The 27,286-nt window shown below is 33.8% G+C and overlaps 2 protein-coding genes and 1 long non-coding RNA gene across 17 annotated transcripts in view; 2 read left to right on the top strand and 1 right to left on the bottom strand.

Moving 5' to 3' along the window:
- Positions 1–27,286, bottom strand: part of LOC127731659 (tight junction protein ZO-1-like) — a 611,031-nt gene that overhangs the window by 195,869 nt on the left and 387,876 nt on the right. The gene's annotated exons all lie outside the window — the stretch shown is intronic.
- Positions 1–27,286, top strand: part of LOC127731663 (leucine-rich repeat-containing protein 15-like) — a 286,215-nt gene that overhangs the window by 122,342 nt on the left and 136,587 nt on the right. The gene's annotated exons all lie outside the window — the stretch shown is intronic.
- Positions 19,410–26,607, top strand: LOC127731672 (uncharacterized). Its single transcript, XR_007995679.1, has 3 exons — positions 19,410–19,463; positions 22,802–24,509; positions 24,787–26,607. It is a non-coding gene; the product is annotated as an uncharacterized LOC127731672 (long non-coding RNA).

The following is a 27,286-nucleotide window of genomic DNA, read 5'->3' as shown; positions in this document are numbered from 1 at the left end:
AAAAAGTTAAGATTTTTTGTAATGTTAATTTCTCTCTTATTATGAGTCATAGGATAACTATCTTTGGTATGTGCGTACCTTGCAAGGTCCTCATGCCCATCAGACAGTTTTCACTTGACCTCGACCTCATTTCATGGATCAGTGAACAAGGTTAAGTTTTGGTGGTCAAGTCCATATCTCAGATACTATAGGCAATAGGTCTAGTATATTCGGTGTATGGAAGGACTGTAAGGTGTACATGTTTAACTGGCAGGTGTCATCTGACTTTGACCTCATTTTCATGGTTCAGTAGTTATAGTTAAGTTTTTGTGTTTTGGTTTGTTTTTCTTATACTGTATGCAATAGGTCTACTATATTTGGTGTATGGAATGATTGTAAGGTGTACATGTCTAGCTGGCAGGTGTCATCTGACCTTGACCTCATTTTCATGGTTCAGTGGTCAAAGTTAAGTTTTTGAGTTTTGGTCTTTTTTTCTAATACTATAAGAAATAGGTCAACTATATTTGGTGTATGGAAATATTTTATGATGTACATATCAGTCTCTCAGATTTTATTTGACCTTGAACTCATTTTCACGGTTCATGGCTTAGTGTTAAGTTTTTGTGTTTTAATCTGTTTTTCTTAAACTATAAGCAATAGGTCAACTATGTTTGTTGTATGGAAGAATTGTAAGCTGTACATGTCTGTCTGGCATGGTTCATCTGACCTTGACCTCATTTTCATGGTTCATTGGTCAATGTTTAGTTTTCTGGGTTAAGTCTGTTTCTTAGAAACTATATGCAATAGGTCAACTATATTTAGTGTATTGAATGATTGTAATGTGTACATGTATTTCTTGTTTGGTTTATATGACCTTGACCTCATTTTCTTGGATCATGATAAGTTTATGTGATAGTTGCAGTAAAGCTTTATGTTTAGGACTATCAGGACTATCAACATAATATCAATGATTAGTAAAGAAGGCGAGACATTTCAGCGTGTGTACTCTTGTTATATAATTATATTGATTTTCCTTTCGGAAAGAACTTTATTTGTATTATTCAGAATTATTGTACAAGTCACTGTGGTTCACTTATTGACTTTGTTTCCGAAAATGAAATGGGCCATACCATGCGTTACTTTCTACACCATGGTCCTGGACATCTGCATATTGGTAAGAATGTTTAACTTAATATTTTGTCGCATTCAATTGTATTGAGTTTGGAATGCATAGACATGTTGGTATCTGGGTTTTTATATGATTCATTTGGATTATCTTTTTGTTCATTTCAATAATCTGAATTGATAAAACGTTTCCACTTTAAAGGGGCATTGACAAAAATCAAAATATGATTGTTTTTTTGTTTTTGTTTCTGTTTTTTTTTTTCAAATGTTTATAAAACCGGAATTGTGAAATAATAGTTCACTATTAGCAGTCAGTTTTGGTTCAATTTTGTCAAAATAAGCTCGAAATCGTCGATGGTGCCATATTGGCTTGCAAGTCAATAATTAAACTCATTTGAATCCGTATCCATGCAAACTTTAATTTAACCCTTAATTGGGATGGGTTACGCATTGACTTGACATGTTTGGTACTAAAAAAATAAAACAATGTCAACATTGAAAAGTGAAACAAGGTAGCCACTTTAAAGATCCCTTTTGTTGACTGAATCTGCCGACATAAAATCATTTAAAATACTGTTTAACGATGATTCACATATTTTTTTTTAAATCTAATGTGCTTTTCTGGATTTATCTTCATCAGGAATGACACTTGTAAGTCAAAGTATGTTGGCGGCACAAAACAAAGAGAAAAATAATTAAAGAAAGAAAACAAGTCACTTGAATATCATACAGAAAAATAAAAAATCGGACAACGTTAACCCCATATAAAGTGAAGGAACTGAACACAGCAGATTAATCCAGCGTTCCTAGCAATTTATTCATCATTATTATTCACACTTTACACATAATGTTCTTCTGTAACATTGACAGCATTTGGATAAACGATGCACAACTATATAACATATTTATATCTACAGATTATGTACTTTTGTGACATTCGCAGCATTGGGATAAATAATATACAACTAAATAATATCTGTACATCTACAAACAATGTTCTTCTGTAACATTAGCAGCATTGGGATAAACAATGTACAACTATATGATATCTGTGCACCTACAGATTTTGTTCTTCTATGACATTGGCGTCGTCATTGTTGATAAACAATGTACAACTATATGATATCTTTAAACCTACATATAATAATCTTATGTGACTTTCACAGCATTTGGATTCACAATACACAACTATAATATATTTTCTTCTACCGATGTTGGTCTTCTGTGACATTATTGGCATTAAGATAAATAATATACGACTAAATAATATTTTTTTCAGATGGCAGTTATTGGTCAGCGGCAACAACACATCTTGGAAGTGTTTGGGTATGGGAAAGCACGGGTAAACATGTGACCTCTGACTTAATCCATGATTTACATACGGCACGATTAGGCCGATGTGGAAGTGTACATCATCATTTGGAGTCAACTTCCTGTGCCTCCAGGTTTCCACCAGCTTGTAAAACGGCAATGCATTCTGGATAAATCTGATTAGAAATAAATAAAATGTGCTGTTTTGAGATAACTGAAATATTCCTTACAGCCATAAAATGATAAAATGCCGAAATTGAGGTTTATTGTCAATTTATTATCTTGTTTACTTTTATCTTAGAAAACATAACACACTTTGGAAGTTTTAAAACTTAGTCGGGATAGGACTTGGACAGGATAACATACTGTGGGTAAGGAAATATGCCTCTTTCAGTATATCAGTTCTCATTGAACTGTGTCAATATCGAGTGTAGTACTGGCAGGAACAACACGATATATTTGACCGGTTATATTTGTGTATACTTTTCCGGATCATAAATTAAATGAATATGCTCCAAGGTTGGAATTCCTCCGTAAAACACGACCTCGGGCGGATAGAGTGGTTTTATCCAGGCCGTTTTAATTCTTGCACCTTAAACGTTTTATGTTTGGCTTCAAAAGTTTTGGTTTGCAGCATACCTTATGATAGTGTCAAAGACAAACGTGATGTTAACACCGGAGTCTGTATGAAATGTTTTTGAATACAACTTGTTGTGTACACATATTGTACACCTATTTGTGGACTATAAGAGAGAGGCGAAAAATACCAAAGGGATATTCAAACTCATCAGTCGAAAACAGACTGACAATGACTTGGCAAATAATGGAAAAACAACCAAAGACAACAGTACACAAGACACAACAAAGAAAACTAAAGACTGAGCAACACGAACCCCATCAAACACCAGAGGTAATGTCATATGCTCCAGAAATGTAGCCCCCGCCGTCTTGCTCATTTAAGAACTGAGATTACAAATCCTCAGTTAAACCCGACCTTGGGTGGATAAGGTGATTTCCTTCAGACCGTTTTAATTCTTGGCTCTTATATTTATATGATAGGCTTCAAAAGTGTGTTTTGATATATTTTAACTTCCTGACAGGGCATTGTAATACATAACACACGAGTTAGTGAAAGCAATGTTTGGTTTTAATTGATATGGACATGTACATTAGGCACGTATCGAGTCAAAAATAACTAACGTAATAGTCTTCGACACCTAGAGGCCAGTTCTTCAGTAATGACATTATTTAAATGATAACTTTTGTCTGTTAGTGTGCGGTTCGTGAATTATGAATTGGTACCAAAATCAAGAGTGCTATTCTCTATGGCAAAATTGATGTTTCGGTTGTTCTATTTATGACTATTCTATGTCTTAACTCTCAAATATGTTGTATTGTGGAATCTAAACTTTAGATCTCCATGTAACTGAATAAAATACTTCATAAAAAATGTCGTTCGTACGAAAGTCTGTATTATACATTTTTTCAAAATGTTAAAAGGAAAGTTTAATTAACATGTTGGCTCTCGACTTGCTGACAAAGCAATCCTTGTGGTTTCCTTGATTGTCTTTTCTTCTACTTTAATGGAAAAACAATATACGATATTGGGCGTAACGTTAACGTTGAAGACAAAACTAGGGAGCTCTTTGTGTTTCTATCAAATGTGGCTTTCTTTGCTTGACGAAAGTACTGTCCTAAGATTCAAGTTCTATAAAGTTCATACCTTTGTAGATAACAAGATTCAGTTCAACTGAAAGCTGACACGACATTTGTTTTTACATACTGGCTCCCTAAAGTAAAAGAAAAATAATAAAATCACTTTTGATATCCGCATCCAGTTAATGTTCAGTTAGTAATAATATATCTCAACGAGGGTATAGCTCTGGTTCCTCGTGCAATAAGTAATAGTATATTTCCACGAGGGTATAACTCTGGTTCCTCGTGCAATAAGTAATAGTATATCTCCACGAGGGTATAGCTCTGGCCCCTCATGCAATAAGTAATAGTATATCTCCACGAGGGTATAGCTATGGTTCCTCGTGCAATTAGTAATAGTATATCTCCACGAGGGTATCACCCTCACAGTAGCCAGTACTTCGGCACAAGCATGAACATACGGATGTTGTTTTATTGAAAATTGTTGTTATAAAATTTTGGAATTTCATTTAAAATTAAGGAATATATCTCCCTCGTGTATAGCTCTTGTTCCTCGTGCAAATTTGTTCTTACCCTTTTGGTCCCTTCTGATTCTATTAGCTCTTCATCGTTTGAATTAAATTTTGGATTTCAAATAGTTTGGCATCGAAAAAACTGAAGAGACATTGATTGTCAAAATGCGCATCTGGTACAGTAAAATCGGAACCTTCGTTATTATTCCACTCAATCAGTTAGTGGTAAAATGCACTCATCTTTTGCGTCCGTCCGTCCGTCATCACTTTCTGTATTAAGGAATGTGATATTTTGTCTGACAATTTATTCTGTTGAGTTCTTCTGTGTGGATGATTGATGTAGAGGGTCAGTCCCAACGATGCTTTGATATTTATATACCACATGTAGTAAACTACTGAGTATGAATGTTTTCTTACATATTTCGGAGTCTATGTTTTTAGGAGTGATTTGATAGTTGTTCTTGAAATTTATTTCGATATGTAGTACCTCATACGCGATTTACAGATAAGACAGTCATTTCGAAATATTAAGGATTTTGTACCCCAGGAATAGATTACCTTATCTGTATTTAGCAAAACCTTTCGGAATTTTAGGTACTTCATACTTGATATTTGATTTTCTTTTTATTCAAGCGTCACTGCTGAATCTTTTGTAAACAAAACGCACGCTGGTGTAAAAAAGTTTAAGCCTGGTATCAATGATGAGTGTATTTACAATTGAATACTAACTAAGCAAGGAATAAACACGAACATTGTGTCCGTTCCTATTTTAAGGAATGATTTAAAATTTGGTCTGAACTTTTATTTTGATGAAATGCATAGCGTAACACTCATCAAAGATACTAGAAAGCGTGTTTCGTCAACATAAAAGAGCTACCATTTGATTTTTACGGGAGGGGGCAACAAAAAAGGCAGAATGAGCAACTTGGCCAAAACAAAAGGCAGGATGACATTTTATGTAAAAAATGTCAGGATAAATTAATAAAAAAAAGGCAGGACCGAGTAGAGGGGGAAAAAAAGGCAGGACAGAGATTACAACTTAAAATAAAATGCAGGACAAAATTTTTTGATTGGATTTGTCGTTTCATTAAAGGTTAACGTACGGGAACTGACCATATTAATGGTATTTCATGTGAACACAGGAGCACGGACTGTTGACCTAAAGTGCCGAGCTAGTGTTACGGAAAGGAACAAAACGTATACAAATAGTGCTCTCGATCTAGTGGCTGTAAAAAGTCACCAGAATGTTATTTTAAACGCCAGACGTACATTACGTCTCATTGGTGTAAGCAGGTTTTATATCTGGTTGACCTGAACTTGCATGAAATATTTGCCACTGGACGTTAAGCAACCAACAATCAATCAATATCTGGTTGACCATGTTGACGATACTTTGAAATGTAATACCAACTAAGCCGGAAATTGTTCCTTACATGTTTTCAAACTTCTGCATTATGGAATTATTTGGTATTTGGTTTGGAACTTTATAAGTAATGAGTTGTTGTATTGTAGGCAATTGTAATATCTGCCGGGCAGTCACTTGCTGTTTGACGAGACTGTGAAATTCTTTTACCCACTGAGGATGGAATTGTCAGTTAATGTCTAGAACAAGTTGGGTATACCGCGTGCAACTCTTTGTTCCTGTTCCTCTTGCTAGTGTTGTTACAGGTTTTGGTTAATTCAGTATTCTGTCACATTTAAAGGTTGGCGAAAATACTTGTTCTGATGGATTATTAATTTGTAATGTCTGAGGGTTAGACAATCCTCTCATACACATTGTTATATTAATAGTATTGCCTGCTCCCTCGGGTTTAGTTGACCCTAGCTGAATTTGGCTATTTTAAGTTCCTTTTTGACATATAGTTTTTTACGTTTTTGTGTATTTATACATCCCTGTCATTCAAAGGTTTGATTTTGGGTATAATTTTTCATTTTAATTTCCGAATTGTCTCAATATTTGATTTTCAAAATATTATCCATTTTATTTACTTTCTATCGTCGTAGACACTTGTTTTCAATATTTGTTTAATATGACACTGGCCTGACTTGAACAAATAACACAATTCATTCCGCATAGTAAGCAATAAAAGGTACATGTATGACAAAATGTAAATTGATTCAAAAGAGAAAACCAATAGTCGATTTATCAAGTTAATACTACGACAAAAATCAAACCACAAATATGGTAGACAGCAACCTACGACAACCACTGGCTCCTGGCACAAAGAGAATGTGGCAGGTTTAAATGTAAATTTGACCGCTTCAGCCCTCCAACTAACCTTAGTCACTTAACATGATGTAATATATCATCTTTGGCCATCATTACGACATCTAACACTCAATTCTGGAGAATTGTAAAATATTGTAACTAGAACAAAACAGAACAAGAAAATGTTCCTCAATATGATGGGCATGATAAGACATGTTGGATGTTGCCATCAATGCTACCAATAACATGATGTTGTAATAACTGGGCAGCCAATCACAGCACCTGAAATTTGCAGGTTTTTAACTCCTCTGTGTTTTGATATGTTTTAACTGCATGACTGATCATTGTCAAACAGCACCCCATCAGTTAGTGAAACCAATGTTGGGTTTTTATCCGATATGGACATGTAGCGCTTGTCGAGTCAAAAATAAATAATATTGTTAACGAGTATGTTTATAAACTGTAGTGTTTAATCGGCGAGACAAGGTTTTGTCTCGGTTTCGTGCTTAGACGCCGTTCAAGACGTGTACCAAATTCAGAGCCAAGAGCAAAAGTGTTAAACAGTTATTGCTAACGATGGCATGTCAAATAATTAAAAACATATTTCGCGATGCACAGCTTGATACAACCACAGAGGCCGAACTCTGAACCGTTGAGACAAGTATGGACACTACATTCAAGCTTGATACAGCTCTGAATTTGGATTGTGATTAGATATTTGACATAGAAATGGTTACTTACACAGAATGAATGTGGTCAAATAACTGAAAAATTTGAAATAGGACTTTAACCTATTATGGTCCGATATCCAAAATCTAAACACACGGTTAGATTCAGCATATTCAAGTCCACCAAGAAATTAATTTATAATTTATCAATGGACAACTTTAGCTAAGTTTTTAAAAAGCTCCACAAAGGAATTTAATTAAAGCTGTAATTGATAAGAAACCTTATAGTAAATTAATTAATAATTTTTTGTTGTTTGAATATTGCTACAAGTGGCGTACAGATGGATGTGTATGATATTTGAGATGTATTTGTCATCAGGTAATGATTGAGGTTTTTACATTGCGATGTCCGTGAGGGCATTCCGATGTATTGTTACGTAACTTTCGTTTGTTTTTGACTTGTAACCGATCTATAAATACGCGGACATTATCGAGTGCAAAATAACATTCCTTATCGCTTGTTATAAATTCATTTCTTCAATGAATACTCAAAAAAATATTTTTTTTAGAACAAAAATTAATAATATGAAAATGTTTTGTCGTTAGAAATATATATATATAAGTAAAAAATCATTAATATCTATGCACACGTACAGAAAAAAATTGTGTTAACGCATGCGGAAGAATATCTCAAGAACGTTTTGCGGGAAAATATGAATGCCTACTCAAATCCAATCTATTATAAAAATCGTATTATTACAGAAGAGTGTCCACCATGCACTTGCGCTGCATTATTATTAGAAAAGTAGAAAAGAATGATATACAAATGGATGAAAATTATATATACGTGTAACTGTTATATACAAATATTAATATAATATATAACAACAAACCAGAGTATACTGATTTGTATCAGTACAGTTATTACGGTGAGGTTGAATTCCCTGTCATTTATTCATCATCCACGCACGAACTTGTCTCAGAAAAAAAAATCTCTGTATATTAACCTCACTTTCAGGTATAGAGATGCTTTTTTTTCTGAGACAAGTGCTTGTGGTGATCCACAAGAACTTCCGGTCATCCGATGTTCAGTACTTCAGTACTTTGATTAAACCTATTGGGACTTTGGTGATGTGAAAGGAGAGGAAATTCATTTTTCTTGAAATTGTTAAACTGTTAGTATTTAGAAATTAATACTGATAATTTAGCAATTTTAGGAATGAATAATTTAGTTGAAATTAAATGCAGAATAAAATTGTATCTAAGTTAAAAGGATTATAGAATTATATTATAATGAACTGAAGATTTTTTTTTTTGTTTGCAAAAAAGGATAATAATATGGGATAAATTTGTGCCACGAAAAGTTTAATTTTGTACCGTTTGGACCCTGATGTAGACCAATTTGAAAAATGGGCCCAAAATCCAAATCTAAATACATATAGATTCAGCATATTGACATCAATCATAGTTTAATTTTGTACCCTTTGGACCCTGATGTAGACCAATTTGAAAAATGGGCCTAAATCCAAAGTCTAAATACATTATAAGATTCAGCATATTGACATCTATCAAAGTTTAATTTTGCATCCTAATTTGGACCCACTTGAAAGCACGGCCCAAAATCAAAATTCGGAATACACGATAAGATTAAGCATATCAAAGAACCCCAATATTTAAAGATTATTCAAACCTCAGCGGATACGGCCATCACCACCAAACTAGATCCAACCTTCCTTTTGTGGTATGAAACCTGTGGTACAATTTCATACAATCCATACACTTATACTAAAGTTATTGTCCGGAAACCAGAAAAATGTTTGCTTTTGGCCCCTTTTTGGCTCAAAATTCTTAAACGGTTAGGTCCATAACCCCTAAAATCAATCCCAAGCTTTCTTTAGTGGTATGGAATTTTGTGGTATAATTTTATTGAGATCCATAAATTTATACTCAAGTTATTGTCTGGAAACGAACTTTCTTCGGAGACGACGACGACGACGACGACGACGACATCGCCATACCAGTATACGGCCACATTTTTTTGCAGTCGTATAAAAAATGTATGTGGTCATTATCAATGCCAAATGAAGAAAGGCGATAACGGGTAGCTAAAGTTGAGAAGTTTTCTGACAGACAAAAATGCTTCCATATATCGATTACTCGATGCAAGTGCCAATAGGTTTCTTGGGGTCGCCCCGATATTCCGACACCCCATTGGTCCAACACCCCATTGGTCCGACACCCCATTGGTCGGACACCCCGTTTGTCCGACACCCCATTGGTCCGACACCCCAACACAAGCTGTAATTAAAAATCTACGTCATACAAAGAAATGAAAAAGACAGCACTTCCCAATTGGTACATGTATGTAAGAAATACCATAATGATTGTCCTATAAATATAAGGCAATCGACAACCTTGCCAAATTTTTGTGTAGAAATACAAAGTATGACATAGCTCGTTCATTAAAAAACACTACGCTAAAAAGGAATTTAATTGATTGATTGCTGTTTTCTTTACGTCCAGTGTCAAAATAGTTCATGCACGTTAATGACGAAAACAAATTAATAATTAATACAAAAGGTATGTCCTGTAATAAGGAATCGACCGAGATAGAGGGCAGAAAATTTGGACTGCAACGTCAAAATGAGGGTATATTGGATAGGCATAGAAATTTGGGCTGGCAAGAGACTGTCATGGAATAGAAGTTCCTTTATAATATATGTTCTAAATATGGAATATTATTATACTATTTACACTGGAAAAAAAATATCACTGACGGAATAAGGGTATGTATAATATTTGTTCCAAAAGGAATAGATATTATAGCATTGTTTACAACAAAGTTTTCAGAGGAAATTCTGTGAGGAGGAACAAATATAGGCAAACAAGTGTGGGTACCACCTACGTACCTATCAAAGAGTTGTTGCAAAGTTTATTAAAGTGCAGAGAGCGTGCCACTCTCTCTGCATGAGGCATCGGATTTTACTTCCTTATTCAGATTGAATGTGGCTGCGTATTTATACATCCAGCATAACCACAGGACGCCCCATTTTGGCAAGTGGTTAACTTTATATATAAAAAAAAAAAGTTAACATATTTCTATACCCAGTCATCCTTGGGGTGAAGAAAATTTGGAATTTAAAGAACAGTTTCTCGTCGTAAAGAAAATGTCCAGACTGCAATAAACTCTCTGAAACTGTCAAAACTAAAAAGATTTTATTAACAAACAAAAAAAACTTATTTTATCGAAGCATGTTGGTTTCCGTTTGCACTGAACTTGAATTTAAAAATCGAAAAATTTCATAAAATAAAATGAAAGTAAAAATATTGTTCATTATTTTGTACATAAATTAGGCCGTTAGTTTTCTCGTTTGAATTGTTTTACATTTGTCATTTCGGGGGCCTTTTATAGCTGACTATGCGGTATGGGCTTTGCTCATTGTTGAAGGCCGTACGGTGACCTATATAAAGTTGTTAATTTTCGTGTCATTTGGTCTCTTTGGAGAGTTATCTCATTGGCAATCATATCACATCTTCTTATTTCTATATTTACAGTGAATATTACTGCTTCTAAATAAATTATCGCTTTTCATTCTGGTCGACCCCTATTACTGGACTGGCCTATTGTATTTATTGTAAATTGTTCTTATCCTGAACATGCACGAAATATTTGCCACTGGATGTAATGACAGATGTATCTCCCCTTTCGTCTATGTTGTTGAAAAATGACATGTTTTGCAGTTATGTTGCTTTCGCTGGGAAATTTGAAATGTTTGACTTGATTGAAACGATAGCTGAGTACGGTAGTCGTTGATCGGGAAATCAATACATGCTTCTGATAGAAGAATCATTTAGGAAGGAAATGAGTGCCTTTGTAAGGTATACACTCATATTGAAATATTTTTAATTGTTTTTCATTTAAAGAAGGGTAGGCTGTTCAAAATGACAACTTAGATCCCTTTAAATTTAGGGTTTTTTCAGTATACTGATATGGATGGTAAACTGCACATTGCTAGAAAACAAAAAAAATATTGATGCCTGATTATAAAAAAAATGATCTGCTAACCGAGTCCCTGTGCGGCGAACGCGTCAAAAACTGAAGAGTATTATTTGGAATGGAGATAATCATTGAACCAGTTTACCCACTATATATGAAAAAGAGCAAAATTACAACAGAACACTTCAGCACAAGTGTGTTGCCCTAATTTCGCTCTTTCTTAAATACTGTTGCCCATATATATAAAATAAACTGGAGTTCTTCTTCAACTAATGGCATTATACTGCAACATTTTAGCTCCCATTTTTAAAAATTTAATTTAATAAGAAGTATAAGTTGAGTTACAGCACCGTTATTACTTTTTATCGCTAGAGTTATACCAGAAAACGTGACCGTCTTATTCACTCAAGCCATATTTACACATATAATCGTGTACGCAGCAAACCTTCATTGCAATGAGTTCTTTTATTTTCTTACTGCGTCATTTTTAACTTGTATCTCTGAGAAACTGTATCTAGACATATTTAAGCAATTCGCCAAGACTTTTAAAAAAAAGAATTTTGTGCTTTTAGATATCGGTGTCGGACTATTGGGGTGTCGGACCAATGGGGTGTCGGAATATCGGGGCTGGTTTCTTACATACTAATACATTGAATACGAAATTACTTGTTTTACAAAATAATTGTACACTTTTATGTAATCCAAACGTTGAACTGAAGGAACACTCAAAGATGTTTAGTTTTAGAATCTATACTGACTGACTTTAAAAACGCAATACTCATTTCGTTGATTTTTTTCCCCACATCATGTTTGATTCTCATACAACTACTATCAATGCTTACCATACTTCTTTCTCTTCTCTCTCTGACTTACCTGTGGTTATTGAACATACCGGATTTTTGAAGTCGCACGAATTTCTTAAAGCGAAATTTGGAACCAATAAAAGACTTTTTCAGTTTGTTTTGCTTCGTGAAACAGTTCTTTCAATCCTTGGCCACACTTAAATCAGTTAAAAAATGTTGCATCTCCATATTGCCAAGACTAAGGAATAAAAAACTGAATCAGCCCATAAGAATACTGCAAACAGGAAAACGTGAACGTGCTGCAACCATACAGTTTGACTTCAGAAACTCGTCTTACTGTCCTTCCGACAACGATACAGGAAGACGGGATTTGTTGCTGACCATCAATGACCAGATCATCATGTAGTGACAATGAAGAAAAACATTTAAAGCCCTGAAGTTTCAACCGCATAATTGCCAAAACCCATTGTAATGGGTGGAACAAACGCATATTCAGAAGGTGTAAAACAGAACCCAAAACTTGTGGAACAGAATTGGTTGATCTTTCTGACAATCATTTTGGCGTTTGTTACAGGCAGTCATTGCTTTTGACGGTGCCACATTCATTCAAAAATTTTTAAAGAATAATCTAGTGTTGCGTTTCTAAAGTCGGTCAGTATATTTTTGGTTTTTTTTTACGTGTGGCATTATTCAACAAGTATGTTATATGATTGAGTTGTATAGCAAATAATTTATTTTATGTTATCACACGTAACAGTATTCGACAGGTCTGTAGTATGATTGAGTTGTAGAACAATGAATTCAGGTTGCGTTATTACATGTTGTATGATTTAGCACTAATATTTAAAATTTACCAATCCATCCCTCCGCAGAGTAATTGTCTAATTAAATATTCGCAAATCAACAAGATTCCCGTCAAACAAAAATCTCTTGATTAACCTTCTGTACTGATTCTGGTACTGAAAAAAAAGAAAAAAAAACACTGTAGATGGTTAGTCAAAAAATGAAACGAAAAATACATTGTAGATGGTTAGTCAAAAAATAAAACGAAAAATACATGGTAGATGGTTAGTCAAAAAATAAAACGAAAAATACATTGAAGATGGTTAGTCAAAAAATAACGAAAAATACATTGTAGATGGTTAGTCAAAAAATAAAACGGGCATTTTATAAGTTACAAAATATGCAAAATTTCAGGTTTTGTTGCCTTGGATAATGTACATGAAATAAGGAATTTTGTGTGAGTACAAAGGAAGCTAAATGATAAAATTTTAAATGATATATATGCGGAGATTGCTCTTATAATATGCTTTAAAAAAATGCTCGTTGTCTTGCTACATAATAAAATGGGTATTCAACACTAATTAGACCTTTGAATATTGTTTTTATCAGTATAAATATTGATTTTGCATTCTGTATATGCCTGTCCCAAGTCAGGAGCCTGTAATTTAGTGGTTGTCGTTTGTTGCTGTATATCAAGTTTGTTTTTTCGTTTATTTTTACTTTTTGTACATAAATCAGGCCATTAGTTTTCTCGTTTGAATTGATTTATATTTGTTATCTTGGGGCTTTTATAGCTTGCTATGCGGTACGGTGAATTATAACTGCTAACCTTCTACGTCGTTTGGTCTCTGATAGAGAGTTGTCTCATTAGCAATCATGCTACATCTTCTTATTCATATATATATTAATATTCTAGGATAAAAAATAAATGAAGCTGCTGACATTACAGGACTGGCTGGTGGGGTTCAGGTTGCTCAATATATACAAGTTTCTGTGTAGAGTGTTTTTTCGTCGTTTTTATTTAGGGGGGGGGGGGGGGGGGGGGAATAATGATGTGTGATTTTTTTTTTCCGGTCGTGGATTTTGGTTGCCTCTTGTTTTTTTCTCTCTCCTTATTAAGCTAAAATCCAATATCGAAAAGATTTCTTCATGATCACACACTTAATTCGGTCATATATTTTGAAAATGTGGGTTTTTTCACGATTGATTTTGCCATGTAAATCGCTGATATAATAGTAATATTAGTCACTGGACGTTTATCAACCAACAGTCAAACAAATCTATGATTGGTAGACTATAAATCAGATTCCTAGTTTTAAAGTTTTTTTTTCAAAACGTGAAGTAATTCATATAGCATTCATTCAAATAAATTTATGTTAAAAAATTTGCGAAAGTCTGACAAAATCAATACCGATTTTTTTTTTTTAGAATACAAGATAGCGAACACAATTTGCATACCACCTTGAGTTACCAGAAGCTCGTTTTCTTTCAAGGTCATCACACACAGGATAATGTGTAACCATTGGGCATTTTATTGTCTATTTTCCTTAATCAGGGGGATTTATTATTGAATTAACTAAAGTTCAAGATTCGATGAAAATCTGAATCTGGTATATGCTTTTCGGTGGTTAACGCGGTTATGTTACTGCATTGAAATAGTGAGTCTATTTTTTTGCCGGGATTTATAGTATTCGTATTGTCATCTGATGAAGTCATGCAGTGAATAAGGTAGACAGTTTTCTCAGCTTGCAATAGTTTCTGTCTGAGACGTCCTTGTTTCTCACTTGGATTTTCAATTACTATCGGACTTGTACCGTCAGCAGCTGATTTTTATGGGCTGAAGCATCATTTAGTCGTGCGGAGAAGAAATAAAATCTGAAACCGATGACAATGGCAGAAGATGGTCTGGATGGGGTTGAGTCCTTCAATTCGGTATTCTTAATTTTTTTTTTTAGCTATTTTTCTCTATTCTTCATAAATTTTGCCCATTATCCTCTATTATTTATAAACCTTGCCCATTATGCTCTATTCTTTATTTTTATATTTTAGCCCCCAATTATTCTCTATTCTTAAATTTTTTTGCCTATTTTTCTCTAAATCTTTATTTTTTAGCCATTTATTCGGCACTTTTTGCCCATTATTCTCATTTTTGTAAACCCCATCCAGACCTTCAAAGAAGGGACATTCGGAAATCATCGAGTTTTCTGAATTGTTAACCAACCCAAAATGAATAATCATTAGGAAGGATAACAAACTACAGTTTGGATACTATTTGGAGACCCATATTAACTGAACTGATGTGGAAGAAGTAGAAGCGATACACATAAACACGTCTGTACATGATAAACTTACTGTAAATCGTTGGCAGTAATCATCCCTCAGCCATCCTTCTAGATCGGTATACACTTTAGCTGGTACACTTTTGTCGTAGAGAGCGGTGCAAAAGTTACAAAAACTATTCCAAAACGAGGTATAAATCCTAAAATGGTCTCTCCATTTAAAATAACTGTGAAATAACGTACTATTCCGACTAACTTGAGTAAGATATTCGGCGAGACTCTTTATATTTGGAAAATCATAAACATTAATATAAGAATGTGGAGGGACAGGTACATCTCGTTGAGCTGTTTTCCAATCGACTACGGGAATAATTCCTTTAGAAATAGTATCCCAGTACTTCTCTGTAACATAGTCTCTACAATTACTGTCTTCAAAAGCCAGACGAAATCTGTATCGTCTCAAAGTGTTCGGAGGTAAGCATGAATTATGTTTTATTTCACATTTCAAATTCCCACATTCACCGTAATAATCGACATTCATGTGCTGACTTATTTCATTGATTAGTCTGTAACGCTCGGCATCATCGGCACAACGGCTAACAACTGCGTAGGCCATCTTGTCTCTGTATCGTGATGGGTATATAGTTGGATTAATACGCGAGACATTCGAATGTAGTTCATTCGGAATTGGTTCATACATCCCGTATGGTAAGAACACAGTAGAATGCCTCCTGTATGAAATAGTCCAGTTAAATACGTTTGCCCATGGTGTGAAACTCTCTTGCACAAAAACATTAGGTTCATTTATGTATAAAGCCCAAACCTGTGAAAGAAGTCTTTTAGTGGGTAAATCGTCCAGAAATAAATCTTTGTCGGTAAAATGAAATAGTACTGCATCGCTTTGTGATAAATCTTCTCTATTCTTTGTAATGATACATTGCTTCGGACAGTGTTGTGTATGTAATGGTATTGTATCAAACCATTCGTATGTTTCAAAGAACTTAGTCCATAGCAGTATAACTTTATTTGTTTTATCGGGTCCGAACTGTCGGTCTGGAAATATTTTCACATACGGTTGATATGTGTTGGATAATAGTCCATAGTGAGGAATTGGCCAGAGAGATTTTTCGTTATCCATATCGTACACTGTCACTAGAACTGTTATGGTAATCGATAAGATAATGTAATACACATACTTCCATCTCGTTTTGTATCTTCTCTGTAAAAGAGGACATGGCATTCTGTAACAGAAAAAAAAAAAACATCGCTGTTATCTACTTTCACTTGGGTTTTTTTTTCATTCATAGTTTTTTCTCTCAACTTTTTCACTTTTTCATTTACACTGTAATGAAAAATTTAAGTATATTAAGCTAGATTTCGCTTGTAGAAGAATATATATTTTTGATATTAAATAGCATATTTAGTTAATCTACTCATTGAGATTAAAATTAGTCAAATAGGGAAACATTTTCTGAAACAGAATAAAAACATGGCTATGATCTTCTTTCAATTATTTTTTTATACATTATATTTCTCCTAACTTTCTTACTTTTTCATTAACACTGTATTGAAAAACTTGTCACAATATTATTTTTTTTAGTATTAGATAGCATATTTGTTGATATACCGATCAATATAAAAAAGTGTTAAACAGGAAATTTTTTTTGAAAAGGTAGACACCTATCTAATGATTCTATATTCTTCACTTAAATTCCTCACGTAAGTAGAAGTTATCGCCTGTCACAGTAGAAGCTATCGCCTGTCACAGTTGAATCTATCGCAAGTCACAGTAGAAGAAATCGTCTGTCACAGTAGAAGTTATCGCCAGTCACATTAGTAGCTATCGCCTGTCACATTAGGAGTTATCGCCAGTCAGTCACAGTAAAAGCTATCGCCTGTTACAGAAGAGTATACCGCCTTTCACAGTAAATGATATCGCCTGTCACAGTAGAGGCTATAGCCTGTCAGAGTAGAAGCTATCGCCTGATACAGTAGAAGATATCGCCAGTCACAATAATAGCTATTGCCTTTTACAGTAGAGGTTATCGCCTGTCACAATAGAAGCTATTGCCTGTCACAGTAAACGATATCGCCTGTTACATTATAAGTTATCGCCAGTCACAGTAGAAGATATCGCCTGTCACAGTAGAGTATATCACCTGTCACAGTAGAGGCTATAGCCTGACAATTGAATCTATCGCCTGTCACAGTAGAAGTTATCGCATGTCACAGTTGAATCTATCGCCAGTCAACAGCAGAAGCTATCGACAGTCACAGTAGAAGCTATCGCATGTCTCATAAGAAATTATTGCCAGTCACAGTAGAAGCTTTCGCCTGTCTCAGTAGAGTATATCGCCTGTCACAGTAAAAGCTATCGCCTGCACAGTAGAAGTTATCGCCTGTCACAGTAGAGGCTATAGTCTGTCACAATAGAAGCTGTAGCCTGTCACAGCAGAAGATATCGCCTGTCACAGTTAAAACTGTCGTCTGTCACAGTAGAAGCTATCGCCAGTCACAGTTATTTTGTCAAAAAGCGTCCCGTGTTGATCAATTCCCCAATATCGAAAATAGTTTAGGCTTCTCATATCTGAGGGGTGTCATTATCCAGATTCAGTAACACTTTCAGAATATGTTATATAGTTATGGATTTGGAATGATAGCGTAATTGCGTCTATTTTTCTGTCATCATTTTGTTACCTTATCACTGCTTTTTTATGGCCATATGAATCGCTGTACTATCTGTCTTTTTCTGGTTTAATTGTCAAAATCTGAACTTTTAGATTATAAATGATAACACTTTTATTTAGATACGTAGACATTATTTGAAAAGCTAGAAATCAATCAGATGGGAAAATATTAAGTGTAAAACTATATTTCTTGATAACGACGTTACGTTTATGTATTAGATACAAATTGAGGGTGTTAGCCCGAATGGGTGTATCCCTAATATTATTTTCAAAGCAGAATGATAGTTTTCAATAACTTAGGACGGGGGTCTTTCAGCGATTTGATCATATGTTACAGAAAAGTATGAAAAATGTAGGGTATCCAATTTAACGACATCTTGGTGTAAATCAATAGATTAAGACATTATTAGTTTCTTTATCAGTTTTAGTTACATTCATAGAACATGAACCATGCAAAAACACGGGTGATATATCAACAATTAGTTATCATACCTGAATGATTGATTTCACAACTTATATTCGATCATTTGTTTTATCTGAAAGCTGATAGCTATCATTCACATTATAAATTCAACTTTTTCAATTTGTTTTGTCTGATCACAGACATTTTCATAATCAATAATTTACACTTCTTCAATTTGAATCGAATTGAGAAATTTAAATCGTCCTCCATGTAAGATTAAAATCCACTTTAGAGATAACACAAGTCAAGGTTACCTTATGGTCATAAATTTCTAATTTTAGAAAGAAATGTCTACAAATAAAAAATATACCCACACCTATAAAATAAAAAGTTTTTATCATAATAATATCAATAATCGTGTTGAAGGTTTCATGCTTGGTCAGTTTTCTTACAAATAATGGTTTGATTGTTGTTTGCTTAACGTGTAGTGGCAAATAGTTCATGTATATACAAATCTGAAATTCTTTGGTTGATATACATAGCACTGATATTCTAATTAGAAAATTCTCATATATTATTTCTGTTTTGTTATGTTAAAATCATGCTCTAGCTTATGGGTCAACTGATAAATTTAAATACTTACCTGAGTGAATTTATAAATATCTTTATATATTTGTGGAATTTATTGGTTCCTTTAAACTATATTTTTATTCATTTTTAAAATATACAAACCATATGACGTTTAACATTGTTTAACATTTTTATATCCCCACCCCATCCCCCGTGTTATATTTATCCGATCACAGTATTTACAGTATTTATAAGACAAGTGATTAACGATACATTGTCTGTCAGATGTTTGAACTATTTTTGTTTAACTGATAAATACAACAAGTTTATCAGTATTGATTTTTTCTGTCATGGGTCAAAGTAAACATATTTATCTCGACCTCATTACACTAAATGCTTTATATAATAACATCCTATATTGCTCATATTTTACTTTATTTCCTGGTGTATTGTGTATTTTCACTAAAAACTTGCATATTTTGTAAGTATTGTTGTATTATTATGTTAATCTAATGTATCTTGCCTGACAAGGGCCCATGATTGGTAAATACAATAAAGTCTAATGTCATCTTATACGTTAACACAAAATATTGGGGGAAAATTTATTAAAATACCGTAAAAATATAAAACTATATGAAAATCACCGATGGGTGAATTTCATTAAGTTCAAATACATGAATGATAATAATGCAATATCGTATTACGGCTTACACCATTCGTCTTTAGACATACACCATTCGTATTACGACACACACCATTCGTATTACGACATACACCATTAGTATTTAAACATACACCATTCGTATTTAGACATACACCATTCGTCTTTAGACATACACCATTCGTATTTAGACATACACCATTCGTCTTTAGACATTCGTCTTTAGACATACACCATTCGTATTTAGACATACACCATTCGTCTTTAGACATACACCATTCGTATTTATACATACACCATTCGTCTTTAGACATACACCATTCGTATTACGACATACACCATTCGTATTTAGACATACACCATTCGTCTTTAGACGTTCGTCTTAAGACATACACCATTCGTCTTTAGACATACATCATTCGTCTTTAGACATACACCATTCGTATTTATACATACACAATTCGTCTTTAGACATACACCATTCGTATTAAGACATACATCATTCGTCTTTAGACATACACCATTCGTATTTAGACATACACCATTCGTATTAAGACATACACCATTCGTATAAAGACATACACCATTCGTCTTTAGACATACACCATTCGTATTTCGTGTGAGGGGGTAGAGGGGCATCGTTTTTGTTTTTAACTCATATCAAAAGCAAACTATTTTTTTCGATTAAATACAGGTGGGTGTGGATAGGAGACCTCATTTTCTAAACTCTTTAATCTTAAGGCAATTTTCCTCTCCTTTTTTACCCTGATTATCTATTCCTTACATTTAGCACCTCGTTGTTCTCTATATTCTTTAATTGCCCTTTTTCCTATGTTTGTGTTGCCCATTATTTTGTAGTCTGTAAATCCAATCCAGACCCCGAGATGTAGAACCTCATATGAGGTTCAATGGTATTTTTATAGTCTAAGTCGCTAGAAAGTTTACTTGCCTATTTTCTTTATATTTCAATAACATTAATGATTAGTTGATTGTTGTTTACGTCCAGTGTCAAATATCTCATGAACTTTTATAGGATCATCAATATGAGATGCTAGATAAGATAAAATATTGTTTTGCAATACGTCCAGTAACAAATAATCCATGCACTTTAAGAGAATCAGCAATATATTTAAAATCAGGCTAATTCCTTTTATGAAAGAGAAGGATGAATGTCTCACATTTCAGAAATACCAAGTCACAGGCTAATTCTCTTTATAAAAGAAATACTGATTGTCACACTTCAGAAATACCACATGTCACAGGTTAATTCTCTTTCTAAAAGAAATGCTGATTGTCTCAAACTTCAGAAAAGCCATTTGTCACGTTTGCTTTAAACCCTTACTTTTTAATAAGACATCCAACCCGTATCCTTGTATATCACATTAAACTCTTTATTTGTAATAAGACATCCGACCCGTATACACACACCCTTGTATCACATCTTCCTGTAACATTTCTTTCCGGTAACTGTGTTACTAGCATTTAAATACAAGCTCAGCCTATCTATAACCATTGACTATTAGCAAGGACAATTATGTATTGTTTATAGATTTTCCTAAGTAACTATTAAAAGTTGAAAAGACAAGCTTGAATATATAAATACAGATACATAGCTATATGACGGACTTGTCAGAATCGGAAACTATATCAACTAATAGATTTTTATCCGAAATCAATATATGAAATATTGCCTTTGAAGTGCTGAAATACAGATTTTCATCTGCAATTCGTTTAGAAGTACTTTAGATTGATCAAATTTAGTTAATTTAGATTCCGGTTTATCTATACTATTATTTTGGTAACAGCTTTAATACAAACACGGATTCAGCTATCAACTTGAATACCGAGTATTACAGTTTAGTCACACTATGGAAACTTTATCGAAATAAAAAAAACGTCATGTCCTGAAATTTGTATAAACTTGCATACAAATATAAGATAGGTGTTAATAATTCAGTCGTTATTTCCCGCTGAGCTTCGATTGCTACGTTATATAGGAGAGATCGATTACGAGGAGGGACTGAATTATTCGGGTAAAATAACTAAAGTGCATGAACTCTTGAGCGCATTCGACAGTTGAAGCATATACATTACACATTATTTTCGGGTTAATGCAAACTGATAGCTTTCGATAATTAAGAACGTTGGTTTAATGTACAGAGTTTACAATTGACTCGGAACGAAATAGCTGATCGATGATTCAACTGATGAAAAACAGATCTTACATTTCTATTGATTTTTGCTAGCTTCAAGGTGTTTTGTATTTTTGAAAAATGATGTTTCAGAGTTGCTCTTTCCCAAATTCGTAAAATACCTGTACAAAACCTTTATTTGCAGGTTGTGTGAATTAGATATTTAATTTCGAAAATACTTTTAAAAAGTATTGAATATGTTGATTCTGATAATAAAAAAAACACAAAACTTAGTACAAGCACGGTTTCAAAAAGGCTTGCCTGACCTAGTTATTTATTATTGTAATTTTGTAAGTGATTTTGCAGAAAGCATAAACGATAATTTCGATTTGACAAATATCTTTCTTTTATTTAGTTTGTCAAATCGAAAACAAACCCGCCCCCTTTTCAAGATAAAAATAAGGAGATGTGGTAAGATTGCCAATGAGACAAATATCCACCAAAGTTCAAATGAAGTGGATGTAAGCAATTGTAGGCAACCGTACGGCCTTCAACAATGAGAAAAACCCATACCGTATGGTCGGCTATAAAAGGCCCCGACATGAAAAATATGAAACAATTCAATTAAGAAAATTAACGGCCTAATTTATAACAAAACAAATTACGAAAAACAAATATGAAAGACATGAACTAACGACAACCACTAAACCACAGGCTCCTGACTTGGGACAGGCACATAAAGAATGTGGCGGGGTTAAACATGTTTGTTAGCGCTCCCTCCCCCCCTCCCCCCCCCCCCCCCCCCCCCCCCCACTAACCTGGGACAGTGGTGTAAGTTGAAAAAGGCTTGACTCATCAGAAGGATACAAAGCTCCGTTTCCAGAATATTAAGTAGTCGTCCCTATGATAAACTTCTTTTGTGCGTGTATTGCGCATAACATCTACACGTTCACCTGCAAGGCTGAATTACCATATCACGGCTAAATGATCAATTTGATATATTTCTGTTTTGATATATTTCTGTAGGAAAGGTTGAATAATGCACTAGAGAAAGATGCTTCAAATATGTAAAGCGGATAAAATGACTTTGTCAGTTCAAGGATACAAGGGAAATATAAAGCGGATAAAATGACTTTGTCAGTTCAAGGATACAAGGGAAAATGTAAAGCGGATAAAATGACTTTGTCAGTTCAAGGATACAAGGGAAAATGTAAAGCGGATATAATGACTTTGTCAGTTCAAGGATACAAGGGAAAATGTAAAGCGGATATAATGACTTTGTCAGTTCAAGGATACAAGGGAAAATGTAAAGCGGATAAAATGACTTTGTCAGTTCAAGGATACAAGGGAAAATGTAAAGCGGATATAATGACTTTGTCAGTTCAAGGATACAAGGGAAAATGTAAAGCGGATAAAATGACTTCGTCAGTTCAAGGATACAAGGGAAAATGTAAAGCGGATATAATGACTTTGTCAGTTCAAGGATACAACGGAAAATGTAAAGTGGATATAATGACTTTGTCAGTTCAAGGATACAAGGGAAAATGTAAAGCGGATATAATGACTTTGTCAGTTCAAGGATACAAGGGAAAATGTAAGTGGATATAATGACCTCGTCAGTTCAAGGATACAAAGGTTAAAAGTAAGATAACAAAAATACCGAACTCCAAGGACAATTCAAAATGGAAAGTCCTTTATCAAATGGCAAAATCAAAAACTCAAACACATCAAACGAATGGAAAACAACTGTCATATTCCTGACTTGGTACAGGCATATCCTTGTGTACAAAATGGTGGATTAAATCTGGTTTTATAGCTAGCTAAACCTCTCACTTGTATGACAGTCGCATAGGATTTCATTATATTGACAACAATGTGTGAGCAAAACAAACAGATATAATAGGTAAAAATGTCAAAAATTGGGGTACAGCAGTCAACATTGCGTTATAATCTTAATCACTATAAAACTAACTATTTCAACAACAACAAAATAATTGAATAGACACTCTATAGACAAAGTACATGTCAAAAATGAAAGACAAGAATACGAAAATGACCATAGCACAATAACACAATGGCGAAATGTATAAATACCGAACCACGCCAAAAGTATATTACAAAAAAAATAACTAAACAGTAAAGGTCAACAATACATAAAGAAAAAGAAAAAGAACACTATAACACGTAATTAAGATGATAAACAACGTCAGTACCTAGAATCTATACTTCAAGACATGTATTATTTGTGAAGTTGATACGGAATATTTATCAACAAGGTCTTGGAATCTTCCGATGAACTTTTTCAGAAAAAGAACGAGACGTTCTTTGACATAACCCTGGTTCATCAACTTTCTGCTCAGACACTGGTGATTTTATAAAGTCTGAGTAGCAGCTGCAAGCTCTTGGATGTAAAGCGGATATGACCTTGCCAGTTCAAAGATACAAGGAAATATGTATAGCGGATATAATGACCTTGTCAGTTCGAGGATACAAGGGAAAATGTAAAGTGGATGTAATGACCATGTCAGTTCAAGGATACAAGGGAAAATGTAAAGCCGATATAATGACCTTGTCAGTTCAAAGACACATCCACACCCTCATAATACACTTCAATGGCTTCAGACAACAGCGTTTGAAAAAATATTTTTTTTCTGGCAAAGGAAATGAACAATCTCCAGCAACATGATCATATCTATTCTGTTCTATACTACGTATCATCATATGTCATATTAAGGTGGTACCTAACACTACAGGGAGATAACTCTGTAAAAATTAGCTAAACGTTTTAATCACGTTGTATTGTTAAGGAAATATTAAGCTTCTCAATGATCAAAATTAGTGTTTGTCAAACTGCTATATAACCAATGAAATTTTTCTGATAAAGTGGTTGGTTCAAATTTTTTGAAATTTTTATATTTTTGTCAAAGGGTCAAAGTAAACATTTTGCAAAATTTTATGAAAATTAAACGAGCCAAATTAATATTAGTCAAGGTGTTGGGTACCACCTTAAGTGAAGTATTGCGAAGCACGTATGGAACGGATATGTGCGGTGCAGGACATTGGGAAAGGATATGAATCAAAGATGATTAGATAGACAGCTCCATTTACGTGTGGTAACAGTTCATGAAAAATACAAATATTTTTATAAGTAGCATTTAAAGTTAGTCTTAAACAAGGAAAGTCGTCTATGAAAAATAGAGCATATGTGTGGTCATTGTTTATAAAAAAAAATCCATAATGATCAACCAAGTTGTGATGGCGTTTGGATACACTTTAATTTACTATCAAAGAATACTGTTCAGTTCACATGTATGAGGATCTGAATATGAAGGGACAAAAAAAAGGGGGGTGGCTCATCAATTGTGTGTTCTTTAACCTTTAGAGGGCCATATTTTTGTGTTCTTTCCCATACAGACTCTTTTCGTATTTGATTTCACCTATTATTTCTTCCTTTGTATCTTTTAAACAACAAAACAAGTGATAAACAGTAGTGATATCTAACCTTCTTATAAGTGTATCCGATATATAATTTGTGCAAAAGCGTTCTTTAAGAAATCTTCTAATCTCAAATGATTGTAAGGGAATGTCGTCCTTTTAACAGACAAAACAGAGGTTTACAGAATAGAGAATACTGGGCCAAGATTAGAGAAAAATAGGTGAAAAGTAAAGAACAGAGAAAAATGGTTCCAATAAATTAAGAATAGAGAATATTTAATTGGATGCTAAAATATAAGGAATGGAGAATAATGGGCAAAAAATACGAAGAATAGAGAAAAATTACCTTAAAAATTAAAGAAATTACAGAAAAGAAAACTTAAAGAAATTACAGAAAAGAAAACTTAAAGAAATTAAAAACCAATTGTTCAGAGAACAATTGAAGGTCTTTCCACCCATGAAGATCAATTTTGATATAGAACTATAAAAATTCAGTTTGATATATCATATCCAGCGTCAAATGATAGCTTATTGTACACTGATTCCAAAAATATATGGTTTCTATACATTTTTTTTCTAAATAAGGGAGATAAATTGTTACTTTCGGTTTGAAATATGTCACTTCCGGTTGTATTTGATAGTTTACTTGATACTGATTCCAAAAATTTATGGTTCAATATACTTTATCATTAAATAAGTACAAAAAATAGCTACTTCCGGTTTACACCAGGTCACTTCCGGTTGGCTTTTCCATGGTCAAGTGTCTTGCATCGTAATGCAAAAAGTCCCATGGCTTTATCATGTATACATATGAGGTAAAAGCAAAGGTCAAAATCTAGAACGTCAATTTTACCTATGACCTTGAGTTCATGTCGCAACTTACAATTTAGTAAAAATATGTTGTCGATATCTTATACGGTTTTTGAAAAGAATTGAAAAAAAGCCAAAATCAAAATTTAAAATATGACCTTGACCTCTGACCTTGACCTAATTTTCTTTTTTTTTTGGTCAAGAACCTCAAATCAAAAGATCCTATGTCTCTATCACTTATGGTTTACAAGATAGAAATGCATATCACTTATATCACATGCATAAGGGGAAATAACTCTCATATGGAGTGTTCATATCGCTTCAGTCAAAATAGGACAAATCATGCGAAGGATATAACGAGAAATTTTATAAAATAAATTTGTCGCTTTCTTTTGCGGTTACGGAGGAGATGCAGTCACAAGGAAAACAGTGTTCGGGGAGATAACTCTTACAAAGAAAATTGTTCTGCTTACAATGGGTAAAAATAAAAAGCGCATAAACTGTATGATACTATATAAAAAATATCTTAGCGACATATTGTGAAACAAAAATTTTACGCGAGAACAAAATTTGGCGGAAGAAAATAATAAATATAAATCAATTGTTTTAAAAACAATTGTTAAACGGTCTTTCCCCACCGAAACATGATTAATTGGTTGGTTGGTTGGTTGGTTGGTTGGTTGGTTGGTTGGTCGATTGATTGATTGATTGATTGATTGATTGATTGATTGAAAGTTTGCATGACACTCTCTCTATGCGAGGCATCGGACTTGACGTTCATATTCTGACGAGGCTGCGTACTTGTACATCCCGCACTCCCAAACGGACAGCCTGAGGATTTCCTAATAAATAAAAGTCCTAACATCTTCTTTTTTTTCTAATTTTCTCTATTTGCTACGAGAATTGATACTTCATGGTTTCTTTTATGTGTTGTGTGTACATTTTGTTTCAACTTGTAGGAAGAAAAAAAATGAGTAACATTTTGTCTTGGAAGTTTCACTTTCCATATTTGGATATGGATCTCGAATGTTTTATTCTAATTTTAGGTCCGCGCGCGTGATGATGTTTTGAAGTCACGTGACGCTCGAATATATATGTCTGGAGTTAATTTCTTTTCAGGGGAGACCGTTGAACAGAGCACATGTGTACTGATCGGACAAACATGACCACTATTGGTTTTATTATTTACAGGTCATTGATGACGGATCATGCATGCATCTTACGTTCACATGTTTACGGGAGCACAGTTTTGTATTTTAATGCATG

Source organism: Mytilus californianus, unplaced genomic scaffold, assembly GCF_021869535.1.
Source record: "Mytilus californianus isolate M0D057914Y unplaced genomic scaffold, xbMytCali1.0.p SCAF_20, whole genome shotgun sequence".
NCBI classification, from domain to species: domain Eukaryota; kingdom Metazoa; phylum Mollusca; class Bivalvia; order Mytilida; family Mytilidae; genus Mytilus; species Mytilus californianus.
Note: the sequence above shows the minus strand (reverse complement) of the source record. Positions and strands in the feature narration are given on the sequence as shown.